Source organism: Ranitomeya variabilis, chromosome 1 (assembly GCF_051348905.1).
Source record: "Ranitomeya variabilis isolate aRanVar5 chromosome 1, aRanVar5.hap1, whole genome shotgun sequence".
Taxonomy (NCBI): Eukaryota; Metazoa; Chordata; class Amphibia; order Anura; family Dendrobatidae; genus Ranitomeya; species Ranitomeya variabilis.
Window position 1 is genome coordinate 1922139 of NC_135232.1, and position 24444 is coordinate 1946582.

Genomic DNA, 24444 nt, shown 5'->3' on the forward strand with positions numbered 1-24444 from the left:
TTTGATTTATGTATAAACGTGTGACGCTGAGTCACTACTCACTGACACGCCTAGAGAAAGGGTAGACAGGAGGTCTGAGGTCAGATGCCAGGAGGGCACAAGATAAAGAGCAGCAGGACAAAGTCGTGGTCAGGAAACAGTCCAGGGTCAAATACCAGGAGGGTACGTCAAGACTAGGGAGTAAGAAAAACAGACAGAGGCCAAGTACAGGGTCAGGTACCTGCAGTCAGAAAGCGTCAAGAGCAGAAGGAATAATCCACATGAATAGTCACAACAAAGCCTACATCCGGCAACAAAATCAGAGAAAGACACAATCAGACAGAGCTAAGCACATACCAAACTAAGCTCAGCTACAGCTGACACCGATCTGCTCACAGCTAGCCAACTAAATAACTAGAAAATTACCAAAGATGAGAGGCACCTGGGGAAATGCCTGAAGCAAGCCCAGATTGAGCAGCAGGGCTGTTGATCAAAATGCTGTGAGCCCAGAATGCCCCAGGATCAGATTGGATGAATGGACTGTCACTCACAACACTGACAGTCCAGCATACATCAGATCCCATTGCGAGGTTGAGTCATCACTCACAGCCTCCCTAGTCCATAGTAAAGATGAGAAAATGACAAAAAGATTTCCCACATTCTGAATATGAATACAGCTTTTCTCTGTACGATTTCACTCATGTCTAACAAGATTTGATTTACTGAAGATTTCCCACACATTGAACATGAATATAGCTTATCTCCTGTGTGACTTCTCTTCAGAGAAGAGGTGATTTATGTATAAAAGATTTACCAAATTCTGGACATGAATACAGCTTCTCTCCTGTGTGAGTTCTCCTATGTTTAACAAGTTGTGATTTCTCTGTAAAGCATTATTCACATTGTAAACATGAAAACGGTTTCTTCCCTGTGTGAATTCTTAGATGTGTTACAAGATTTGCTTTTTGGATAAAACATTTCCCACATTATGAACATGAATCTGACTTCTCTCCTGTATGAATTCTCTGATGTCTAGTAAGATGCCCTTTAACCGCGAAGGACTTCCCACATTCCGAACATTGAAATGGCTTTTCTCCTGTGTGAATTCTCTGATGTTTAATAAGACTCCCTTTATCTGTGAAGGATTTCTCACATTTTGAACATGAAAATGGCTTTTCTCCTGTGTGAATTCTCTGATGTCTAATAAGATGCGCTTTATCTGTGAAGGATTTCTCACATTTTGAACATGAAAACGGCTTTTCTCCTGTGTGAATTCTCCGATGTTTAATAAGAGTCGCTTTATGTGTGAAGGATTTCTCACATTCTGAACATGAAAATGGCCTTTCTCCTGTGTGAATTCTCTGATGTTTAATAAGACTCGTTTTATCTGTGAAGGATTTCTCACATTCTGAACATGAAAATGGCTTTTCTCCTGTGTGAATTCTCTGATGATTAGTAAGATTCGCTTTATCTGTGAAGGATTTCCCACATTCTGAACATGAAAATGGCTTTTCTCCTGTGTGAATTCTCTGATGACTAATAAGACTCGCTTTATGTGTGAAGGATTTCTCACATTCTGAACATGAAAATGGCTTTTCTCCTGTGTGAATTTTCTGATGTTTAATAAGACTCTCTTTATCTGTGAAGGATTTCTCACATTTTGAACATGAAAATGGCTTTTCTCCTGTGTGAATTCTCTGATGTCTAATAAGCTTCCCTTTATATGTGAAGGAGTTCCCACATTCTGAACATGAATATGGCTTTTCTCCTGTGTGAATTTTCTGATGTTTAATAAGACTCGCTTTATCTGTGAAGGACTTCCCACATTCTGAACATGAAAATGGCTTTTCTCCTGTGTGAATTCTCTGATGTCTAATAAGCTTCCCTTTATATGTGAAGGAGTTCCCACATTCTGAACATGAATATGGCTTTTCTCCTGTGTGAATTTTCTGATGTTTAATAAGACTCGCTTTATCTGTGAAGGACTTCCCACATTCTGAACATGAAAATGGCTTTTCTCCTGTGTGAATTCTCTGATGTCTAATAAGCTTCCATTTATATGTGAAGGAGTTCCCACATTCTGAACATGAAAATGGCTTCTCTCCTGTGTGAGTTCTCTGATGTATAATAAGACTACTCTTATGTTTGAAGGATTTCCCGCATTCTGAACATGAAAATGGCCTTTCTCCTGTGTGAATTATCTGATGATTAATAAGACTCGCTTTCACTGTGAAGGATTTCCCACATTCTGAACATGAAAATGGCTTTTCTCCTGTGTGAATTCTCTGATGATTAATAAGACTCGCTTTCACTGTGAAGGATTTCCCACATTCTGAACATGAAAATTGCTTTTCTCCTGTGTGAATTCTCTGATGTTTAATAAGATTCCTTTTATATGCGAAGGACTTCCCATATTCTGAACATGAAAATGGCTTTTCTCCTGTGTGAATTCTCTCATGTAGAACACATTTTGATTTATTTGGAAAGCATTTCCCACATTCTGAGCAGGAGTATGGCTTCTCTCCTTCATGGTTGGTTTGAGTTAGATAATCTGAGCTTTCAGTTAATTCCTTGTGACACTGAAATCTTGTATCCACTTTGTCACCTGGAATTGTGGTAACAATACGAGATTGCTCAGGAGAGGGTTCCTCATGATTAGCAGGATTACAAGAAAGTGAAGTACTGTGAAGTCCAGGAGGTCCATGAAGGGTAATGAGGTTTTCTCCATAAGAGTGCTTCCTGATATCTTCTTTTTTACAATTTAGTGACAAACTGCTATTATCACAAGGATTTCCTATAAAGATGAAAGAAAAAATTCACAAAAGGGATTTTGAAATTTGATGGAGCTCAAAATAAAGACCCATGTCAGTGAAAGTACAGGTAATAAGCAAGACAACTACATGCCATAACATTATCACAATAGGTAAAGTGAATAACATTTATAAAATGGTGACACTGGCACAAATCGACCTCTAAAAATTAACCTTCATTAATGTATTTAAAAGGGTCAAAAATACTTGATTATCTTAAAAAGGTGAAAAAAATGGAGGGTCAATAGGGGGAAAAAAAAATCTAGGACTAATGTCTCACTAGATGAGCCCTAAAGTTCACCCTACCTGCCAGCGGAGGATGGCACCCTAGTTGGAGACGTGATGGCACCCCCGCTGAATGTCGGCAGCGCTACGGACCCTAATGCACCCTGAACATCCTACACACTATAATATAGACAAAAAAACACACAAAAACAATTAAAGGGAGTAGCCAAGATATAAAGATCTCGTAGGTATTGCTGTATGTTCCATGAGGGATGCAGACAAGAGGTGTAGTCACATTAATACCCCAACAAAGATGATACGGCCAGAGCATGCAATCACAATTAATAGTCATCTTTGGGGCTACAATTTAGACAAAGAATCCATATCGCTATAACACAGTGCCTGTAATATTTATATGGTCTGGAATACACTAATGGAACACCAATCAAATGGGTGCACAGTCAGATATCACATGACAAGGTACTATTAGATAATTAGCTCCTTTCTGTTTCCTTAATTCTAAAGCCTAATGCCCAATGTGATACCTTGTCCCCCCCCCCCAAAAAAAAAATGGGTGCATAACTGAACATAATTCACCATACAAAAATCCCACACAATATCGGTATTAATCCACTCTCCTCCTCTAATTTCAGAAACCAGTGGTTTCCTGGGTCTCACAGTTTTCCCGATGGATAACGACACACACACACTGGAGAGAGTGGACCTGCGGGAGAAAAATCCCCTCTTCATCCCTTTAGCTGATTCCTCAGATGTCTTATCATGGAAAGGTCGCAGCTGACATGTCAGCCTCTGTAGCCACTGTACCACCCGATGCCGTCTGGCTCTGGTAAGCGAGCTGGCAGTGGTGGGGGGCTAGGACCATTTTCCGGATCACATGAACACATCTCGTGTGTTAAAGGTTAGGGTCCTGCTGGATTGACAGTCCACGCCATACACTTTGTCTCTACGTGGGATAACAGAGGGGATATTCACACTATTTCCCTACAAAAGGTTAAGAAAAAACCTTCAGAAAAAGAAAAAAAAAAACGTAAAAAATCAGTGAAACATGCCAAAAACTGGGGTAAATATGGGTCTACTGAAAAACCAGTGTCCGCGTCCTTCTGAAACTAAGCTAAACGGGTCAGTCTGGCTCCGGTCAGCTGCTGTGTACTACTGAGGAGGAGATATCATTTTATTGCCTAGTGTCAGCAGCAGACCCCCATGGTTTCCGGGGTCCTCCAATGAAGCGATAGAGAAACTAGCTCAGGCACTGAGGGGTTAAGTTTGTATTTTTTGCATCTTTTTCTTTATTTTTTTCTTTGGATTTATTCACAGTTGTATTCAGCAGCAATTACCGTTCTGGAGCAGGAAACTGTAAATGGTCGTCTAAAGGGTTAATAGTTGCTGAGTAAAAAAACCCAAAAGGATTGTACACAGACGGCACACGGACCAATGTAACTCGCTTGGACTGAGCAGATGAGTAGGTTTTTTTCATGGACCTAATATACATTTAAAGGGATGTTCCCAAAAGAGGGATTTTTGGTTCTTACCGTAAAATCTCTTTCTTGGAGCCTTCATTGGGGGACACAGGTAACCATGGGTGTATGCTGCTGTCACTAGGAGGCTGACACTATGCAAATAAAGAAGTAACTCCTCCCCGGCAGTGTACACCCTCCGACAGGCACCAGGCAACTCAGTTGGTGCAAAAGCAGTAGTAGGAACAGGTAACATAACTCAATCTATGTACCAACCCACAACAATGGCACGTTAGCCAACACGGTACAACTTCAAGGGAGGGTGCTGTGTCCCACAATGAATGCTCCAAGAAAGAGATTTTACGGTAAGAACCAAAAATCCCTCTTTCTTTCTCGCTTCATTGGGGGACACAGGTAACCATGGGACGTCCAAAAGCAGTCCCTAGGGCGGGTATTCTGCAGAAAAAGAGGAGCTAGGTCGGCCGGTCAGAAACCGCCGCCTGCAGTATCCTCCTACCCAGGCTCGCATCAGCAGAAGCCTGAGTATGCACCTTGTAGAATTTGACAAAGGTGTGAATGGATGAACACGTTGCGGCCTTGCAAACCTGGGAGACCGAAGCTTGGGGACGAACTGCCCAGGAAGCTCCCACATACCGGGTAGAGGGAGATTTCACCCCCGAAGGGGGCAGTTTGTCTTGGACACGGTATGCCTCCAGAACCGCCGAACGGATCCAACGAGCAATTGTGGACTTGGAGGCAGGGAGCCCCTTTCGACGCCCTTCCGAGACGATGAACAGAGGATCGGCCTGACGAAAAGAGACAGTTCTGGAAAGATAAATCCGGATAGCCCTGACCACATCCAACTTATGAAGGGATTTCTCCAAGGGATGAACCGGGGAAGGGCACAAGGAAGGGAGGACAATGTCCTCATTTATGTGAAAAGCCGAAACTACCTTTGGTAGGAAGGAAGGAACCGGACAAAGAACCACTTTGTCCTGATGCAGGACTAGAAAGGGAGAACGACAGGACAATGCCGCCAGCTCCGACACTCTTCTAATGGAGGTGATGGTGACCAAAAAGGCTACCTTCCAGGATAGAAGCGAGAAGGAAATGTCCTGAATCCGTTCAAAGGGGGCACGCTGGAGGGCGTCCAATATGAGGTTGAGATCCCAAGGCTCGACAGGAGGACGTAGGTCCTCACCTGAGGCAGGGAGGCCAGGTCTCTTTGAAAAAGAATGGACAGAGCGGAAATCTGGCCCTTCAAGGTGCTAAAGGAAAGACCCGAATCCAGACCCGCTTGAAGGAAACTGAGAAGGGATGAGGCCATAGGAAACAAATTGTTGTCCTGACACCACCGGAAAAAAGCCTTCCAACACCTGTGGTAAATACGCGAGGAAGCCGGTTTTCTCGCCCTTATCATAGTCTGGATGACGCTTTGAGAAAAAACCCGCGTTCTTCAAAACCGCAGCCTCAACGGCCATACCCTTAAATTCAGAGACCGAGAATTCAGGTGGAAGAGGGGCCCCTGCGAAAGAAGGTCCGGACGATCCGGAAACCTCCACGGAACGTCCGATAGAATGTTCACCAGTTCCGCATACCAGGCCCTGCGAGGCCAATCTGGAGCTACTAAGAGTACGGGGACCCCTTCTGTCTTGATATTTTTTACGACCCTTGGGATCAAGGGGAGGGGTGGGAACAGATAGGGCATCTAGAACTGAGTCCACGGGATCACGAGAGCGTCGCATCCGACGGCCTTCGGATCCCGAGATCTGGAGACGTACTGGGGAACCTTGTGATTTGCCCGGGAGGCCATCAAGTTGACGTCTGGGACGCCCCACCGCTGGCAAATCTGCCTGAAGATTGCGGGGAGAAGAGACCATTCGCCCGCCACGATGCCCTGGAGACTTAGAAAGTCGGCTTCCCAATTGTCCATCCCTGGGATGTGGACGGCTGACAGAGGGAACGTGACCCTCCGCCCAGCACAGAATTTTTGCGAGTCCCTCCCTGATGGTTTATGTAAGCCACGGCCGTGGCGTTGTCCGACTGAATGCGGACCGGTTTCCAAGAAAGGAGAGACTCCCAGCGGATGAGGGCTAGGAAGATAACTCTGATTTCCAAGAGGTTGATAGGGAGGCGCACCTCCTGAGCAGTCCAGCGGCCCTGGGCCGTGAGGTGGAGAAAAACTGCTCCCCAACCTTGGAGACTGGCGTCGGTGGTGATCACCTGCCAGTGAAGAGGGAGAAAAGACCTCCCGCGCAGCATGGAGGTGGATAGCGTCCACCAAGAGAGAGACTGTTTCACTCAGAGAGAGGCGAAACGGGTGATCCAGGGAAAGTGGATTCCTGTCCCAGGCCGACAGAAGGGCCAGCTGGAGGGGACGAGAGTGGAACTGGGCATAGGGGACGGCCTCGATGGAGGCGACCATCTTTCCCAGAACCCTCATGGCGAGGCGGAGAGACGGAGGATCCGGGCTCCTTAGAGCTCTGATCCCCCGACGAAGAGAAAGTAACTTCTCCTTGGGGAGGAAGACCTGAACCTGAGAGGTATCGAATTCCATACCTAGGAACTCCAGCCGCTGAGCTGGAATCAGGGAAGACTTCTGGTAGTTGATTATCCAGCCTAGGCGAAGAAGCGTGTCCAGAGTAAGCTGGAGGCTCTGGCTGCAATCCTGACGGGAAGGGCCCTTGATCAAGAGGTCGTCGAGGTATGGGATTACCAGAATCCCTTTTGAACGTAGGATGGCCATGACAGCTGCCATGACCTTCGTAAAGACCCTGGGCCCAGACGCCAGACCGAAAGGGAGGGCCGTGAACTGATAGTGATGGCCTTGGATCGCGAACCGGAGGACTCTCTGATGACATACGCAAATAGGGACGTGAAGGTACGCATCTCGGATATCCACGGAACACAGAAACTCTCCCGGCTCCATGGACGCGATTACCGAGCGTAGAGATTCCATCCTGAAACGCCGAATCCGGAGATGGCGGTTAAGCTGCTTGAGATCCAAAATTGGACGGAGAGAGCTGTCCTTTTTTGGAACCACGAACAGGTTTGAGTAAAAACCCAAAAACCGCTCGCGATGAGGCACCGGAACTACGACTCCTGAGGCGAGGAGAGAATCGACGGCCTGGAGAAGTCCTGAGAGGTGGGAGGGGTGGGAGGGCTGATTGGTAGGATGAGAGAGCAGGAAACGTCTTCCTGGGGCGAAGAAAATTCTATCTTGTAGCCTGACGTGACAATCTCCCTGACCCAGGCGTCGTCGACAACCGATAGCCAAACCTCTGAGAACAGAAGCAGGCGGCCTCCCACCCTGGAAGGATTTCCAGGTGGGGGCGACCCATCATTTATTAGAGAACCTGTGACCCCGAGATCCAGATGGTCTTGCGGGGTGGCTCTTAGCACTCCAGCGCTGCAGAGGCCTGAAAGAAGGTTTTCTTCGGTCTCCTTGTGAGGAAGAACGGTCCTGGTTGGTGTTTCCAGATAAGGCGAAGGACCGAAAGGGACGAAAGGACTGGGGGCCCCTCCTGTTGAAGGGACGTTTTGGCTTGGACTGGGGTAAGGAGGTACTCTTACCACCCGTAGCGTCCGAGATCATTTGATCCAGCTGCGTGCCGAAGAGTCTAGAACCCTGGAAGGGCAAACTAGTGAGAGATTTCTTAGAAGCGGGGTCAGCGTTCCACGCCTTTAGCCAGAGAATCCGGCGAATGGCCACAATGTTGCTGTTACCCCTGGTGGAGCAGGCCGCTGCATCAAGGGAGGCATTCATGAGGAATTTACCCGCAAGAGAAATCTGATCCGCTAAATCAGACAGTTCCTTAGCAGGAGCAGAGGCCAAAATGCCTCTGCGCAGGGTCTTGGCCCAGGCTGACACAGCCTTGGCTACCCAGGACGAGGCGAAACTAGGGCAGAGGGAGGCTCCGGAAGCCTCAAATGCCGATTTTGCTAATGCCTCGATTTGCCTGTCTGTGGGGTCCTTAAGGGAAGCCGCGTCCGGGATAGACAGAACTGTCTGCGAGGATAGCCTGGAGACGGGCGGGTCGACCTTAGGAGACTCGGACCATTTGGAGACAAGGTTGGAGTGAAAAAGGGTATAACACGTCTAGCCGTTTCCTGTCAGGGAAACGCTTGCCAGGGTTTTTCCATTGTGTAGAGGTAGTGTTGTCAAACTCCCCGTGATTAGGAAAAAACCTAGAGGAACGTTTAATCCCTTTAAACGCAACGGAGGCGTCCTGAGAGCTTGCGTCATCCTTTTTAAGTTCAAGCGTCTGAATGATAGCTGAAATAAGGCTATCAACCATCTCCTGTGTACCGGAAGTCTGATCTGCATCCGAGTCAGATTCCGACAGAGGAAAAGTCAGACCCGACGTCCGCCTGCGAGGAGGGGGAACGGGCAGATAGGGGAATCCCATCCAGGGAACTGGAAGAGTATCTAGATAAGGTCCTTTTTATGTCTCTCTTGTCCAGTCTGCCACTGTGAGGGTCTAGGACAGGTGCAAGCGAATTGCCGTGTGAGGCGTTCGTGGCACTGGTGGCATAAGAGAGAAGCGGGATACGTTCAAGTGCCTGGACCAGGGACTGAGAAACCTTAGTCAGGTCGGACACTGATTGAGACATTGCAACAGCCCACTCCGGGGGAGGGGGGGTGCAGTCATCCCGAGACCTAGGAGCTTCCTGAGGGACTGACATAGTGAGAGGAACGCAGGACGGGCAGAAAGGTGACGGCTGACCTGAGGCCCAGTTTTTCTTACAGTGAGCGCAGGCGTAATGGATGGCCGTAGTGGCAAGAGCCGGAGTGGGGTCGGACATAGGTGGATATTACCTTGTCCTGGAGTGAAGAAGTACTGCCGAGTTGAGCCCGAGAGAGCAGTAGCACTGAGCCCTGCAGAAAAAAACAGCGACAGCGGTAGCCGCAGATGCCTGTGTTCCCCCGAAATTGCTCTGTCCCATGAGGTGAGCAGACGCTGACAGGGAGCAGGAAGTCACAGAAAGAGCGCTGAGACAGCGCGACGCTGTGGGCGCGTACCGGCGCTGAAGGGGGGAAGCATAAGAAAACCTCCAACAGAGCTGAAAGATTCCCGGCCGCAATAACGTCGGCCGCCACCAGAGGGCGCTCAAGCGCCAAAAAGAAAGTGAAGAAAAGCCGGGATAGGAAAAACTGGCCACAATAATGCCAGCCGCCACCAGAGGGCGCTCAAGCGCCAAAAAAAGAAGAAAAAGCCGGGACAGACAGAAAAAAATGGCGGGCACGCTCCAGCAAGTTTAAATAAAAAGGAGGGAAAGAATGCCAGCGTTAATGTGAAGCCTTTCCCCGCGGTTTAGCGCGTCCCAGCGCCTGAAAGAAAGCGACCGTCTCCTATCACAGGGGAAGCCTGGTAAGTTATATGGAGATTGCTGCCGGGCAGGGTGAGGGAAGGAAGGGGGGGCTTTGTTGATTGAAGATCCCTTACCTGGAGAGGAGGAACCATCAGGATCCCTTGTAGACTAGAGGGTCCTGGAAGAAGTCCTCCTTCCCACGCCACGATCTCTCCGGCCAGGGGGAGAGGGTCACTGGAAGTGACTCCGAGGAGAGGGATGAGGAGGGGAAACGGGCAGGACCGGCCACCGAGGAAGAAGGTCACCCTGAACCCCCGAATGGGTGACAGGGGACAAGGTCCTGCCCAGCGGGTCCGAGAGGGTGCGATGTGGGTGATACCACACTGCGCTCTCGGTCGGTGAGAAGACTGCACCCTGTTACCCTGAAGGAAAAATCTGAAAAAGAAAGGGAAAAGGTTAAGAAACAAAACAAATCCCTGTAAAAGAAATGCGGATCTGGGGTTAGATCCAGGTCCGCCTCCTACAGACACTGAGCAAAAACGGAGGTGCCTGTCGGAGGGGGTACACTGCCGGGGAGGAGCTACTTCTTTATCTGCGTAGTGTCAGCAGCATACACCCATGGTCACCTGTGTCCCCAATGAAGCGAGAAAGAAATCACAATGTTTTATTTTTTTTATTTTGCCAGTATAACGCATTTTTAAATCTGTCCTATTTTACACATATCACCCCCTAATTACGCCCCTCCGGGCTCTGTTTACCCAACAGTTCCTGTGTGAACCCATATGTGGGGAGGAACCGCATGTTATATACTGGGGTGGGGGCAACAGGGCCGGATATTATACGCTGGGGGGCTACGGGGCCGGATATTATACGCTGGGGGGCTACAGGGCCGGATATTATACGCTGGGGGGCTACGGGGCCGGATATTATACGCTGGGGGGCTACGGGGCCGGATATTATACGCTGGGGGGCTACAGGGCCGGATATTATACGCTGGGGGGCTACGGGGCCGGATATTATACGCTGGGGGGCTACGGGGCCGGATATTATACACTGGGGGGCTACAGGGCTGGATATTATACGCTGGGGGAGCAACAGGGCCGGATATTATACGCTGGGGGGCTACGGGGCCGGATATTATACGCTGGGGGGCTACAGGGCCGGATATTATACGCTGGGGGGCTACGGGGCCGGATATTATACGCTGGGGGGCTACGGGGCCGGATATTATACACTGGGGGGCTACAGGGCTGGATATTATACGCTGGGGGGGCTACGGGGCTGGATATTATACGCTGGGGGGCTACGGGGCCGGATATTATACGCTGGGGGGCTACGGGGCCGGATATTATACGCTGGGGGGCTACAGAGCCGGATATTATACGCTGGGGGGCTACGGGGCCGGATATTATACACTGGGGGGCTACAGGGCTGGATATTATACGCTGGGGGGGCTACGGGGCCGGATATCATACGCTGGGGGGCTACGGGGCCGGATATTATACGCTGGGGGGCTACGGGGCCGGATATTATACGCTGGGGGGCTACAGGGCCGGATATATCACATCTGTTTGTAGATACAAGCTCGTAATCCCTTTTATGATGAAGCACTTCTCCACCCTGGCACACAGGAGGGACTAAACATTTGTCATGTACTGTCACCTACCTGTTCTGGTTCTCCTACATCCAAGATGGCCTCCATAGTGGCCGAGAAATGACATCCACACCTCCATAGCACGGCACTTCCTGACTTACCACAGGGCTCTTCATGTCACCGGGCGGCCAACTTGGATGTAGAGGGACCAGAACGTTGGCCTCAGTGTAGGAGGCAGTGGGAGACAAACAGAGGGGACAGGTAGGACGACTCTACATGTGACAAGTTGTCACTCGTCAGCACCAGGCAGAGACAGCTACATCACCAAGATCCATAGGATGGGGAGATTCACAACCTGTAACACAAGCTCAGTCATTTATATGGCAGCACGGGACTTGTGGAAGTAAAATACGGATGGAAGGGGTGGAAGAAATATTCTCAAAGGTAAAGGAAAACTAAATCTGTGCTTCCTAAATCATTAAGAAGAGGTGTGAAGGCGGCCCTGTTATTCATCGGTGCACCGCCGGACTCTACAGGAGCAGCCGCGCCATCACCGGACGCTTCTGCTGAGATGAGGACAGCAGATAAAGCTTCACTGCACCGGAGACTCCACACGATATCGCACACTGCGGTCATTATTACAGAACGGTCATCATCATCATCATCATCATACGCCAGTTAATATTACACACCTGTGGAAACATCTCCCAGAATCTCCTCCTTCCCGTCACTCACACATGGCTGATCCCCCCTCGTCATCGCTTCCTCTTCTGTCTCATCCTTCACTTTATTCTTAGTCGGATCTTCCTCCTGATATATCAGATGTAACAATCAGCACAATACAAGAAACCACTAAAATCTGTGACATCTATGACCTCGATCAGAAATGTCCCCCCATATACAGATCCGATACAGGGCTCAGCGCTGTCTACCTGATGATCCTCCGGGATGTTGTGATTCTCCTCCGGACAGTCCTGGGAATACAGAGGACGGGGAAATCTCTCTGGTGGATTTATTTCCACAACTCCATCTGTAGGAGACACACAGTGATGGAATAGATAGTGTCATGTGATTATGAGATGATGGGGGTAGGTGACCACAGAACAGACATGACGGTCTCCCCTCCTCACCTTGCTGACCGGCCCATATTGTGATCGCCTCTTGTGCTCCTTGTATAACCTCAACCTTAATGTCAATCAGATCTTCACCCTAAAAAGTAAAATGTAAGATGAGCTCAGGTCCCATCACTTCATGGTCAGATGTTGTGGGGGCTTCAGTGTCATCTACCTGATGATCCTCCGGGATGTTGTGTTTCTCCTCCGGACAGTCCTGGGGATACAGAGGACGGGGACATCTCTGTGGTGGATTTCTCCTCCTGGGTCCATCTGTGGAGACACACAGACTGAATACATGACCTGCCGTGTATCTGTCTATATATGAGACACGTCTCTCAGAACCGGTAATTCTAGGTTTATGTATCAGGGACTAAATTACATTGTTGTGGTCCTCACCACCGGTACCGCGGTCCCAGCACATTGTGGGATCAAGTATGAAGTGATAATCAGTGAGGCCAAAGCCTAATGCTCTCTGCTCTGCCCTCAGAGAATGAGGACCCTGAGGAGAGGGACAGAGAAGACCCTCGTCAGTCAGATGGAGGAGCCGCACTAAGAAACAACTTCTCCAAGTTCCCTCTCCACCAGGGATGGAACCACAGAGGAGCTGGAGAAAGCTCCACATTTCTATCCAGCGGTTTCCTTTCTCCTAATTCACTATTATGGAGATTGGGGGAAGGACGGTTACCATTTACCAGTGATTGTTTTTTGGGAGCTCATGAGGTCACCATGAGGACACGGCCTCCCTCCTGGACAGGATCCTCTGGGATCACTCTAAGGCCATGTGCACACGTATGTTCGGATCCCTGCAGATTTTTCACGTTTTGTCTTGCGGTTTCCGCTGCGGGTTTTGGTTTTACTATTGATGCTGCATATGCTGTGCGAGAAGGACCTTCGTGACGTCACGGTCATGTGACCACGACGTCACCGCAGGTCCTGCTCGCACAGCAACCCTGAGACCGGACGGCCGTGTGCAGCGCTGAGAGGTGAGTATAGAATTATTTTTTATTTTAATTCTTTTTTTTTTACCACAAATATGGTTCCCAGGGCCTGGAGGAGAGTTTCCTCTCCTCCACCCCAGGTAGCAACCGCACATTATCCGCTTACTTCCTACATCGTGGGCACAGCCCCATGCGGGAAGTAAGCGGATCAATGCATTTCTATGTGTGCAGAATCGCAGCGATTCTGCACAAAGAAGTGACATGCTGCGGGTTGTAAACCGCTGTGTTTCTGCGCGGTTTTCCCGCAGCATGTGCACAGCGGTTTGCGGTTTCCCATTGGTTTACATGTTTACTGTAAACGCAATGGAAACTGCTGCGGACCCGCAGCTGCAAAAACGCTGCGGATCCGCGGTAAAAACCGCAACGTGTGCACATAGCCCAAGAGGAGAGAACCTGCCGTCCTCCTATTAATAGACGAGTTACTGTGCTTTAATTCTTCTTTAACCCCTTCACTACCTTTAACGTATAGGTACGTCTTGGCGATCATGCCAGCACAGGAGCTATACCCTCGCAATCGCCGCTGGGAGGTCGGCTTATGGAATAGCAGAGACCCGGCTATCAATGCCAGGAGCGGTGCTCACACTGCCCCTGGCTGTTCACCCTCCAAGATGCCTAGATTAATACTGATAGCAAAATTTAGGAGTTTGGGAGAGGGAGGGAGCTCCCTCTTCCTTCCGATCGGCACCACCGTGACGTCATTGCGAGTGCCCGATGGTCGTCATGGCAACCCGAGGTTGACATGACAACCTCAGGGTCAGCCAGTGACTGTGCCAGAAGCATGGACTAAGAGCTTTGGACAGTGCAGTATACAAGCGATCAGCATAATAAAAGCGCCACAAGATAAATAAAAAATGAAAGCAACAAAATAGCTATATTTATGTAAAAATAAGAATAAAGTACATATATTTGATAATTCTGCATCCAGAATTAAATGATCTATAAAACTGCCCCACTAGATAACCTCACAGAAAAACAAGCCGCCATACAGCTCCATCAGCAGAAAATAAAAAAACTTAGAGCTCTCAAAATAAAGCAATGCAAAAATTATTATTTTCTATAAAAGTTTTTATTGTGTGAAAGCGCCAAAACATAAAAAAAATATATAAATGAGGTATCGCTCTAATCGTACGGACAGAAAGAATAAAGATGCCTCATCAATTTTACCACACGGTGAATGGCATAAAAAAATTCCTGAGTAGCTGGTGTTTGTTCATTCTGCCTCTGAAAAATTGGAATAGAAAGCCAACGTCATGTGCCAACGTCAACTCGTCACGTAAAAAATAAGCCATCACATGACTCTGTGGGCCGAAAAATGGAAAAATTATAGCCCTCAAAATATGGCGATGCAAAAACTTTATTTTGCAATAAAAAGCGTCTTTTAGTGTGTGACAGAAGCCAAACATAAAAACATCGCAGTAAGGCTCGGCTCACATTTATCCTGCGCTCTGCACTGAGCTCTTACGCCGGGGCTTCTGTGTAAATCTCTGAAATTTGCAATTCAGACAGAACCCCATTGTCACGATATGGTATGAAATATCATAAGTTAGTTTTCTTGCTAGCATGCGGGGGCTAAACCCCCCCTCTCTCTGGTTCTCTTTCCTTCCCTGTGTTTCTAGCTGTCTGTGTAGAAGAGCTTGCCTTGTGGGGGAGTTTTATTGACGAAAGGTATTTACGACTGGCATAGCTGCAAGGGAAATTTGTGTTAGCAGGAACTGTTAGAGAAACTTCTAGAGCGCATGGAAGTTCTTTGTTCTGTTTTTGGAAGATATTATGCAAACCGTTTAAGTTATGGACACGAAAATATATATTCTTATTCTTCCTCGATGGATCTACCCCTCACTCTAAGCATCAGTTTCTAGCTCCATCTGGTACAGAGGTAGGGATTTCTCTGTCAGTGTGCGTGACAAATAGGACATATTTGATCTCATCGGAATGCCCACGATACTACGAGATGAATGATGGGTATGGTGCGATTATTTTATGTTCTGTAGCGAAGTTACGGGCATCAGATATATTTAATGCCCAGTGAGTAATACTGAAGAAGTAGGAGGGGTTGGAAAAGCCAGCCCTTTCTGTGAGGTCACAGGCTGTAGGTTATAAAGTTGCTGGCAGGCTTCCAGGGGGGGAGTTGTGAGTTTTTACCTGAAGCGACCAGACTGCGAGTGCAAATGCACTGGGATAGATGGAAAGCTCTCCTAGCCTGTTGCCTGCAATGCAATGATCTGAGAATATGTGAGTGTTACCTTTTCTTCATTTAATCCTTTTATTTTTATAATTACCTTGTACATATTTGCAATTGTCTCATTTGTAACATCTTTGTAAAATATTTTATAAACACTGCCTAAAAATCATTTATGGGGTATAATATTTAATACTAGTTCGTTCTTCCTGCCCTAAACCGTACCCTGTCTCTGAAGGGAATTACGCTACTGTTTTGGGTTTGCTTCGGACCCGGTTGATCGGAGCTGGTGGCGGCGATACCGTGTGCAGACTCTTGGGTGATTGTAGCGACTGCGGCTTGATAATTATTGTTCCTGCCTGAGCGGGAGTAGTTATCGCGTCACTGCAGTCTGCCCAATAGCCAGTACATAGCAGGCAGCCATTCTGGCGACTAATTACCCTAGGTGCAGTACCTAATCTGACCTGAGAGTAAGGGGGGCGCCAGAGAGCTGCAAGTGTTAAGGGGAACTGTAAGCGGGATACACAAATCCCTGCAGTTCATGGTATATTGGAGAGCAGTGGGATACCTAAAATAAGCCCCTGCTGTAACCTAAGAGGTAAATAAACTTGTGTGTGTTCTTCTCATCACATTGTGGCAGTGGAGGGATAACTAGGATAAGCCCCCCTGCACATGTGATAGCCGTCTGCTGGTCTAAAGTCACCCCAATCCGTGACATATTGTGGGCAGCGGCTAAGGGATCTTGACAGTCACGGAGTGAATCGTGACATATTGGTGGCAAGGCGGTGGGATATTAGAGCATTAGTGATTTGGTTTGAGCAATCATTCCTCTCACTAAAAACTTGCAGAAAGTTCTTGCGAGAACTCTGCGCAAATAAGTTTGGAGAACGAACTCAGTGTTTATTAGTTGTGAGACAATTGTGTACTGGTAATTATCCCCTCCCTTCCTCTTCGTTTTTCTATCCTATCTTTTATTTGGCAACCATGGCTGCAAAAGGAGAAGCCTGGTACGCCCAGCAGAAGAGGGACGCTCTTGCTGGGATATGCACGTATCATGGCCTGAACCCCCACAGCATGATTAAGACTCAAATGGTCGCTGAACTGGTGCATCTCGAAGCAGACCAAGCCAGGCTACAGAGCCCAGAGGCCGCAGAAGCCGGCACAAGCGTACATGGTGCTGCCGCAGAGGTCCAACCACTGAATACGGGCCCTACTGGCAACCAAGGGGGTGCAGACCTCCTCCTGCAGCTGGCTCTGCAACAATGCCCCGCAGATGACCTAGAGAGACGTCTGCAGCTGATCCAGCAATACCAAGAGCGAGCCGAGCGAGAGGCCCGAGCAGAGCGAGAGGCCCAGCGAGCCGAGCGAGAGGCCCAAGCGCAGCGGGAGTACCAGCTGCAGATGGCCCAACTGCAAATGCAGGGGTCGTCTCAGAGCCGTGAGCCCAGCAGCGCTCAGACACCAAAGCCCCGGCCCGACCACTTCCCGGTTATGGAAAAGGATGGGGACTTGGACACTTTTCTGCGGGCCTTTGAGAAAGTCTGCAGACAGTACCAGCTGCCTACACAAGAATGGGCACGATACCTGACACCAGGGCTGAGAGGAAAAGCTCTGGAGGCGTTTGCTGCCCTCCCTCAAGAACAAGATGGTGACTATGAGGCCATCAAGCAGGCTCTCATAGCCAAGTACCAGCTTACACCCGAGGTGTACCGTAAGAAGTTTCGGACCCTCCAACGTGGCCCACACGACAGTTACAGTGATGTGGTGCATGGACTGGGGACCCACTTTGACCAGTGGACCCAAGGACTGTCAGTGACCACCTTTGCACAGCTGCGAGACCTGATGATCAAAGACCAGTTCTTCCATCTTTGCCCAACTGAGGTGCGACAGTTCGTGATGGACAGAGAACCCAAAGACGTGACGAAAGCAGCGCAGATTGCCGATGCCTATGAGGCCAACCGTAGATCGGAAGTGCGGAAGCCAGTCGCCTCCAGCTGGAGAGGGGGTAAGCCTGCATCCAACGCCAGTACCCCTGCCAGCCAACATACCAGAGGTCCTGTCCCCGTGGCCAACAGCACCAGACCTACCACCGAACTTCGCCAGTGTTACCACTGCAGGCAGACTGGACACCTCAGTCACCGATGTCCAGCCAAGCAGAAGAACCCCTCATCCCAGGCCCCAGGGCCTAATGCAGCAGTTCTTTTGGTGGGTGGTGTGGCTGGGAGGGGGTGTGATAACGTACAGCATGTCATTGTGGGGAGGCATGTTGCTACAGGCCTCAAAGACACCGGGGCTGAACGAACCCTCATCCGACCCGAACTGGCGGCCCCTGAAGAAATCATTCCGGGGAAAACCCTAACTGTCACTGGGATTGGGGGCATCAGCTGTCCCTTACCGATGGCCCGGGTTTTTATTGATTGGGGTGCCGGGAGAGGGGTGAAGGAAGTGGGGCTGTCTGATAATTTGCCCACTGATGTTTTGTTGGGGACGGATTTGGGGAGGTTGGTTGCATACTTCGTGCATGACCCTCCTCCCCAATCTACTAATGAGGGTAAAGTTAACCCTAATGATGATGATGATGATGATGGGAAATCGCATGTGTTACCTGACCATGCTTTATCTTGTAATGATGCATCTGTTAACCATTTTTTCCCTAGGATTGATGGTGAAAATGTTGTACCTGTGCCAACTGTACCTGATAACGCTGTTTCGATGAAAGTTGATGTGTCCGTAGGTACAGGAGTGCTCAGCCACGCCGCTCTGCGGAGTGAGACGGCTGAGGAACCCCTAGCAGGGGCAAGTGTCGGTGCTACAAGAAATGGGGAGATACATGGGAACCGTGAGGAAGGTGATGCCATGCAATTGACCAGTGCCACCGAGGAAGGTAACTGGCCCATAAGTAGCAATGCTCCTGAGGTAATGGGGGTGGATGGGGAGATAGAGCCCATAGCAGCATCGGCTGATGGGTCTGTAGAAACCCCTGGGGAGACAGCCTACGTAGCTGCTGTCACCCGCAGTCAGAGTGCCCGGAACGCAGATACCTGTCTGCCTTCCGGACCCTCCTCAGTCATCAGTGTGACTGAACCAGAGGTGGACCCAGAGCAGGTCCCAGAGGGCTCCCGTGGGGAAGGGACCCTGACATCGCTTCTGGCTTCCCCTAGCCAGGAGTTTCAGGCCGCTCTGCACACAGATGCGAGCCTAGAGAGTTTGAGACAACTCGCCGGGACATCATTCTCCGAGACTGATAAGGAGAAGGTGTTCTGGGAAGGAGGAAGGTTGTACCGGGAGACAGTACCCGGAGAATCACAAAAGGAGTGGTTGAGGGAAAGACAGCTGGTCGTCCCACAGCAATTCCGGGGTGAGTTGTTGCGGATTGCCCATGAGATCCCGCTAGCTGGACACTTGGGGATCAGCAAAACTAAGGCCCGGCTGTCTCAACACTTCTATTGGCCTAAGATGGGGACAGATGTGTCAAACTACTGCCGCTCCTGTGTCACCTGTCAAAGAGTGGGGAAGGCGGGGCCTGCTCTTAAGGCTCCCCTGATCCCTTTGCCAGTGATACAGGAGCCTTTCCAGAGGATTGCGGTGGACATTGTGGGCCCGTTGCCCGTCTCCAGCAGCTCTGGAAAGCGATATATTCTTACTGTGGTAGACTACGCTACCCGGTACCCAGAGGCAGTAGCTCTGTCGTCAACTAGGGCAGATAAGGTGGCGGATGCCCTGTTGGCCATCTTTTCACGGGTAGGATTTCCCAGGGAAATGCTTACTGATCGAGGAACCCAATTTATGTCTCACCTAATGGAGGCTCTCTGTAAGAAAATGCAGGTGAAGCACCTGGTATCGAGTGCGTATCACCCACAGACCAATGGCTTGTGTGAACGCTTCAATGGTACCCTCAAACAGATGCTACGCATGCTGGTTGAGACACAAGGGTGCGACTGGGAGCGGTATCTCCCACACCTGCTATTCGCTTACCGAGAGGTTCCGCAGGCCTCGACGGGGTTCTCCCCCTTCGAGCTCCTGTACGGCAGGCGAGTCCGGGGACCCCTTGGGTTGGTAAGAGAATCCTGGGAAGAGGAGCCGAACCCTTCTGAAGTGTCCATAGTAGAGTATGTCATGCGCTTCCGTGACAAGATGCAGACCTTGACGCAGTTGGTGCATGACAACATGACGCAGGCTCAGGCTGATCAGAAGCACTGGTACGACCAGAACGCCCGGGAGCGGACCTACCACGTGGGTCAAAAGGTGTGGGTGCTGGTTCCTGTACCAACGGATAAGCTTCAGGCAGCCTGGGAGGGCCCGTACGTCGTCCACCAACAGCTCAACCCGGTCACCTATGTGGTCACGCTTGACCACACTCGGGGTAGGCGAAAGGCCTTTCACGTCAACATGATGAAGGCTCATCACGAACGTGAACCTTTCGTCCTACCGGTCTGCAGCGCACCCAAAGAAGGGGAGGAAGACACCCTCCTGGACATGCTGGCCCAAGCCAAGGCCCATGGGTCCATTGAGGACGTGGAGGTAAGCGCCTCGCTAGATGAACCACAGCGGTTGCAGTTGCAAACCATGCTGGAACCCTTCCGGGTCGTGTTCTCCAACCGGCCTGGAAGGACTGAGTTAGCCGTCCACGAGGTGGACACCGGGAATCACGCCCCACTACGGCGAACACCCTATCGAATCTCTGACCAGGTGCAGCAGATTATGCGCCAGGAGATCGATGAGATGTTACAGCTGGGGGTGATTCGACGGTCAAAGAGCGCGTGGGCCTCACCTGTAGTTCTCGTGCCAAAGAAGGACCGGACCACCCGGTTCTGCGTGGACTACAGGGGGCTCAACGCCATTACCGCCTCTGACGCGCACCCAATGCCGCGCATCAAGGAGCTGCTTGAGAAGTTAGCTGGCGCAAAATACCTGACAATCATGGATCTGAGTCGCGGATACTGGCAGATTCCCCTGAGCCCCGAGGCGCAGGAGAAGTCCGCCTTTATCACACCCTTTGGACTGTACGAGTCCACGGTCATGCCCTTCGGCATGAAGAATGCCCCTGCCACTTTCCAGCGGATGGTCAATCTCCTGCTTCAGGGACTGGAGAAGTACGCCGTGGCGTACTTAGATGACATTGCCATCTTCAGTCCCTCCTGGGATGAACACCTGCAGCATCTCGAGGAGGTGCTCAGGCGAATTCACCAAGCAGGCCTGACTATCAAGCCGGGAAAGTGCCAGATGGGCATGAGGGAGGTTCACTACCTGGGGCACCGGGTAGGCGGAAACACCCTAAAACCAGAGCCTGACAAAGTGGGCGTGATCGTGAACTGGCCCACTCCCAGGACCAAGAAACATGTGATGTCCTTCCTGGGCACTGCAGGGTACTATAGGCGCTTCGTGCAGCACTATAGTAGCCTGGCAAAACCTTTGACGGACCTCACCAGGAAGAAGCTACCCCACATCGTCAACTGGACAGATGGCTGTGAGGGGGCCTTCCAGGCATTGAAAACAGCACTGTGCAACGCCCCTGTGTTGAAAGCAGTCGACAGCAGTCGACCGTTCTTGGTACAGACCGATGCCAGTGAGTTTGGCCTTGGTGCTGTGCTCAGCCAGGTTGACTCGGAGGACCAAGAGCACCCCGTGTTGTACCTGAGCCGGAAACTTTTGCCGAGGGAAGTGGCCTACTCCACCATTGAGAAGGAGTGCCTGGCCATAGTCTGGGCCCTGCAGCGCTTGCAGCCCTACTTGTACGGTCGCACCTTCACCGTGGTGACCGACCACAACCCTCTGCGCTGGCTAAGCACCATGTGTGGAACCAATGGCAGGTTGCTACGCTGGAGCCTTGCCCTTCAGCAATTCGACTTCACCATTAAACACAAAGCGGGCAAAGAGCATGGGAATGCGGATGGACTCTCCCGCCAGGGTGAGCCCACGGAGGTGCGCATGGAGGCATACCGAGAGGTTCTGCCGCCGTAGCGCACGCAAAAAGGGGGAGGTGTCACGATATGGTATGAAATATCATAAGTTAGTTTTCTTGCTAGCATGCGGGGGCTAAACCCCCCCTCTCTCTGGTTCTCTTTCCTTCCCTGTGTTTCTAGCTGTCTGTGTAGAAGAGCTTGCCTTGTGGGGGAGTTTTATTGACGAAAGGTATTTACGACTGGCATAGCTGCAAGGGAAATTTGTGTTAGCAGGAACTGTTAGAGAAACTTCTAGAGCGCATGGAAGTTCTTTGTTCTGTTTTTGGAAGATATTATGCAAACCGTTTAAGTTATGGACACGAAAATATATATTCTTATTCTTCCTCGATGGATCTACCCCTCACTCTAAGCATCAGTTTCTAGCTCCATCTGGTACAGAGGTAGGGATTTCTCTGTCAGTGTGCGTGACAAATAGGACATATTTGATCTCATCGGAATGCCCACGATACTACGAGATGAATGATGGGTATGGTGCGATTATTTTATGTTCTGTAGCGAAGTTACGGGCATCAGATATATTTAATGCCCAGTGAGTAATACTGAAGAAGTAGGAGGGGTTGAAAAAACCAGCCCTTTCTGTGAGGTCACAGGCTGTAGGTTATAAAGTTGCTGGCAGGCTTCCAGGGGGGGGGAGTTGTGAGTTTTTACCTGAAGCGACCAGACTGCGAATGCAAATGCACTGGGATAGATGGAAAGCTCTCATAGCCTGTTGCCTGCAATGCAATGTGTTATGACCCCAGTGGACAGGGTCTCAGAGGAACGTGTAAGTCTGCAAGATACAAAAATCCAGCTCATAGGGCTGTGGTAACTGGGTTGACCAAATAGCTACTCCTAACGCCAACACTAGAAGTAGCCGGGGATCATGCCTACGGTGATCGCTAGATGACTCGCGCCAGCCGGAGAATCTAACTACCCCTAGGAGAAGAAAACAAAGACCTCTCTTGCCTCCAGAGAAAGGGACCCCAAAGCAAGATACAAGCCCCCCACAAATAATAACGGTGAGGTAAGAGGAAATGACAAACACAGAAATGAACCAGGTTCAGCAAAGAGAGGCCAGCTTACTAATAGCAGAATAAAGCAAGATAACTTATCTGGTCAACAAAAACCCTATAAAAATCCACGCTGGAGATTCAAGAACCCCCGAACCGTCTAACGGTCCGGGGGGAGAACACCAGCCCCCTAGAGCTTCCAGCAAAGGTCAGGATACAGATAGGAACAAGCTGGACAAAAATACCAAACAAAACAAAAGCAAAAAGCAAAGAAGCAGACTTAGCTTGAAAAACAGGAACCAGGATCAGAGGACAAGAGCACAACAGATTAGCTCTGATTTCAACGATGCCAGGCATTGAACTGAAGGTCCAGGGAGCTTATATAGCAACGCCCCTGAACTAACGGCCCAGGTGAGGATATAGGAAAAGACAGACGCTCCAGAGTCAAATCACTAATGACCACTAGAGGGAGCAAAAAGCAAAATCACAACAGCAATGATCTGAGAATATGTGAGTGTTACCTTTTCTTCATTTAATCCTTTTATTTTTATAATTACCTTGTACATATTTGCAATTGTCTCATTTGTAACATCTTTGTAAAATATTTTATAAACACTGCCTAAAAATCATTTATGGGGTATAATATTTAATACTAGTTCGTTCTTCCTGCCCTAAACCGTACCCTGTCTCTGAAGGGAATTACGCTACTGTTTTGGGTTTGCTTCGGACCCGGTTGATCGGAGCTGGTGGCGGCGATACCGTGTGCAGACTCTTGGGTGATTGTAGCGACTGCGGCTTGATAATTATTGTTCCTGCCTGAGCGGGAGCAGTTATCGCGTCACTGCAGTCTGCCCAATAGCCAGTACATAGCAGGCAGCCATTCTGGCGACTAATTACCCTAGGTGCAGTACCTAATCTGACCTGAGAGTAAGGGGGGCGCCAGAGAGCTGCAAGTGTTAAGGGGAACTGTAAGCGGGATACACAAATCCCTGCAGTTCATGGTATATTGGAGAGCAGTGGGATACCTAAAATAAGCCCCTGCTGTAACCTAAGAGGTAAATAAACTTGTGTGTGTTCTTCTCATCACATTGTGGCAGTGGAGGGATAACTAGGATAAGCCCCCCTGCACATGTGATAGCCGTCTGCTGGTCTAAAGTCACCCCAATCCGTGACATATTGTGGGCAGCGGCTAAGAGATCTTGACAGTCACGGAGTGAATCGTGACACCCATATTCCCTATAATGAGGCCGATAGAGGCAGAGTGGACATCATGTGGCTTATCCGGCGGTGTCTATCTTTTTCGACAGAGTAAATCTGCATTATAGCGAATGGACCTGTCCATCGTGTCACCTGAATTACGTCTCTCGGAGATTAAGATGGAAACCCCAAAGTGCGTGCTCAGTGTCGAGGGCAGGATAAATGAGATCCAAAATGGGCCCAACAAAAGCTTCTACTCAATCCACTCAGGTCCGTCATCTCTCAATGGAAATATAGGGGGCTTCCACGTTACTGATAGTACAAAGGTTCTGCAAAAGCACTTTGGCCTCTCGCCCCCAAAAAGAAATTCAGCAAATTCTGCACTCCCAAATTCAAATGCCCCCCAGTGTGCATAAACCACATTTAGTGCCCACACGTTTGGCATTTCTGTTGCGATGAGACTCTGCCTAATTTACGGGTGTATGTCTCCAGAAGCACGGGCTGGACACTACAACGTATTGGTCATTACTACGGCAGTTTCAATTTTCACTCAACAACATCAACTGCTGCCTGTTTCTGGAAAAGACCCATGGAGTCAAAATCAACA

General features: G+C 49.5%; 1 pseudogene across 1 annotated transcript in view; it reads right to left on the minus strand.

Moving 5' to 3' along the window:
• Positions 1-273: 273 nt before the first annotated feature.
• LOC143801483 (uncharacterized) overlaps positions 274-24444 on the minus strand; it is a 54829-nt pseudogene continuing 30658 nt past the window's right edge. Inside the window, exons 3-5 of the transcript XR_013220925.1 lie at positions 12329-12426; positions 12089-12206; positions 274-2773 (exon numbers count right to left, since the gene is read on the minus strand). The product of XR_013220925.1 is annotated as an uncharacterized LOC143801483 (transcript). The remainder of the gene's footprint in view (positions 2774-12088; positions 12207-12328; positions 12427-24444) is intronic.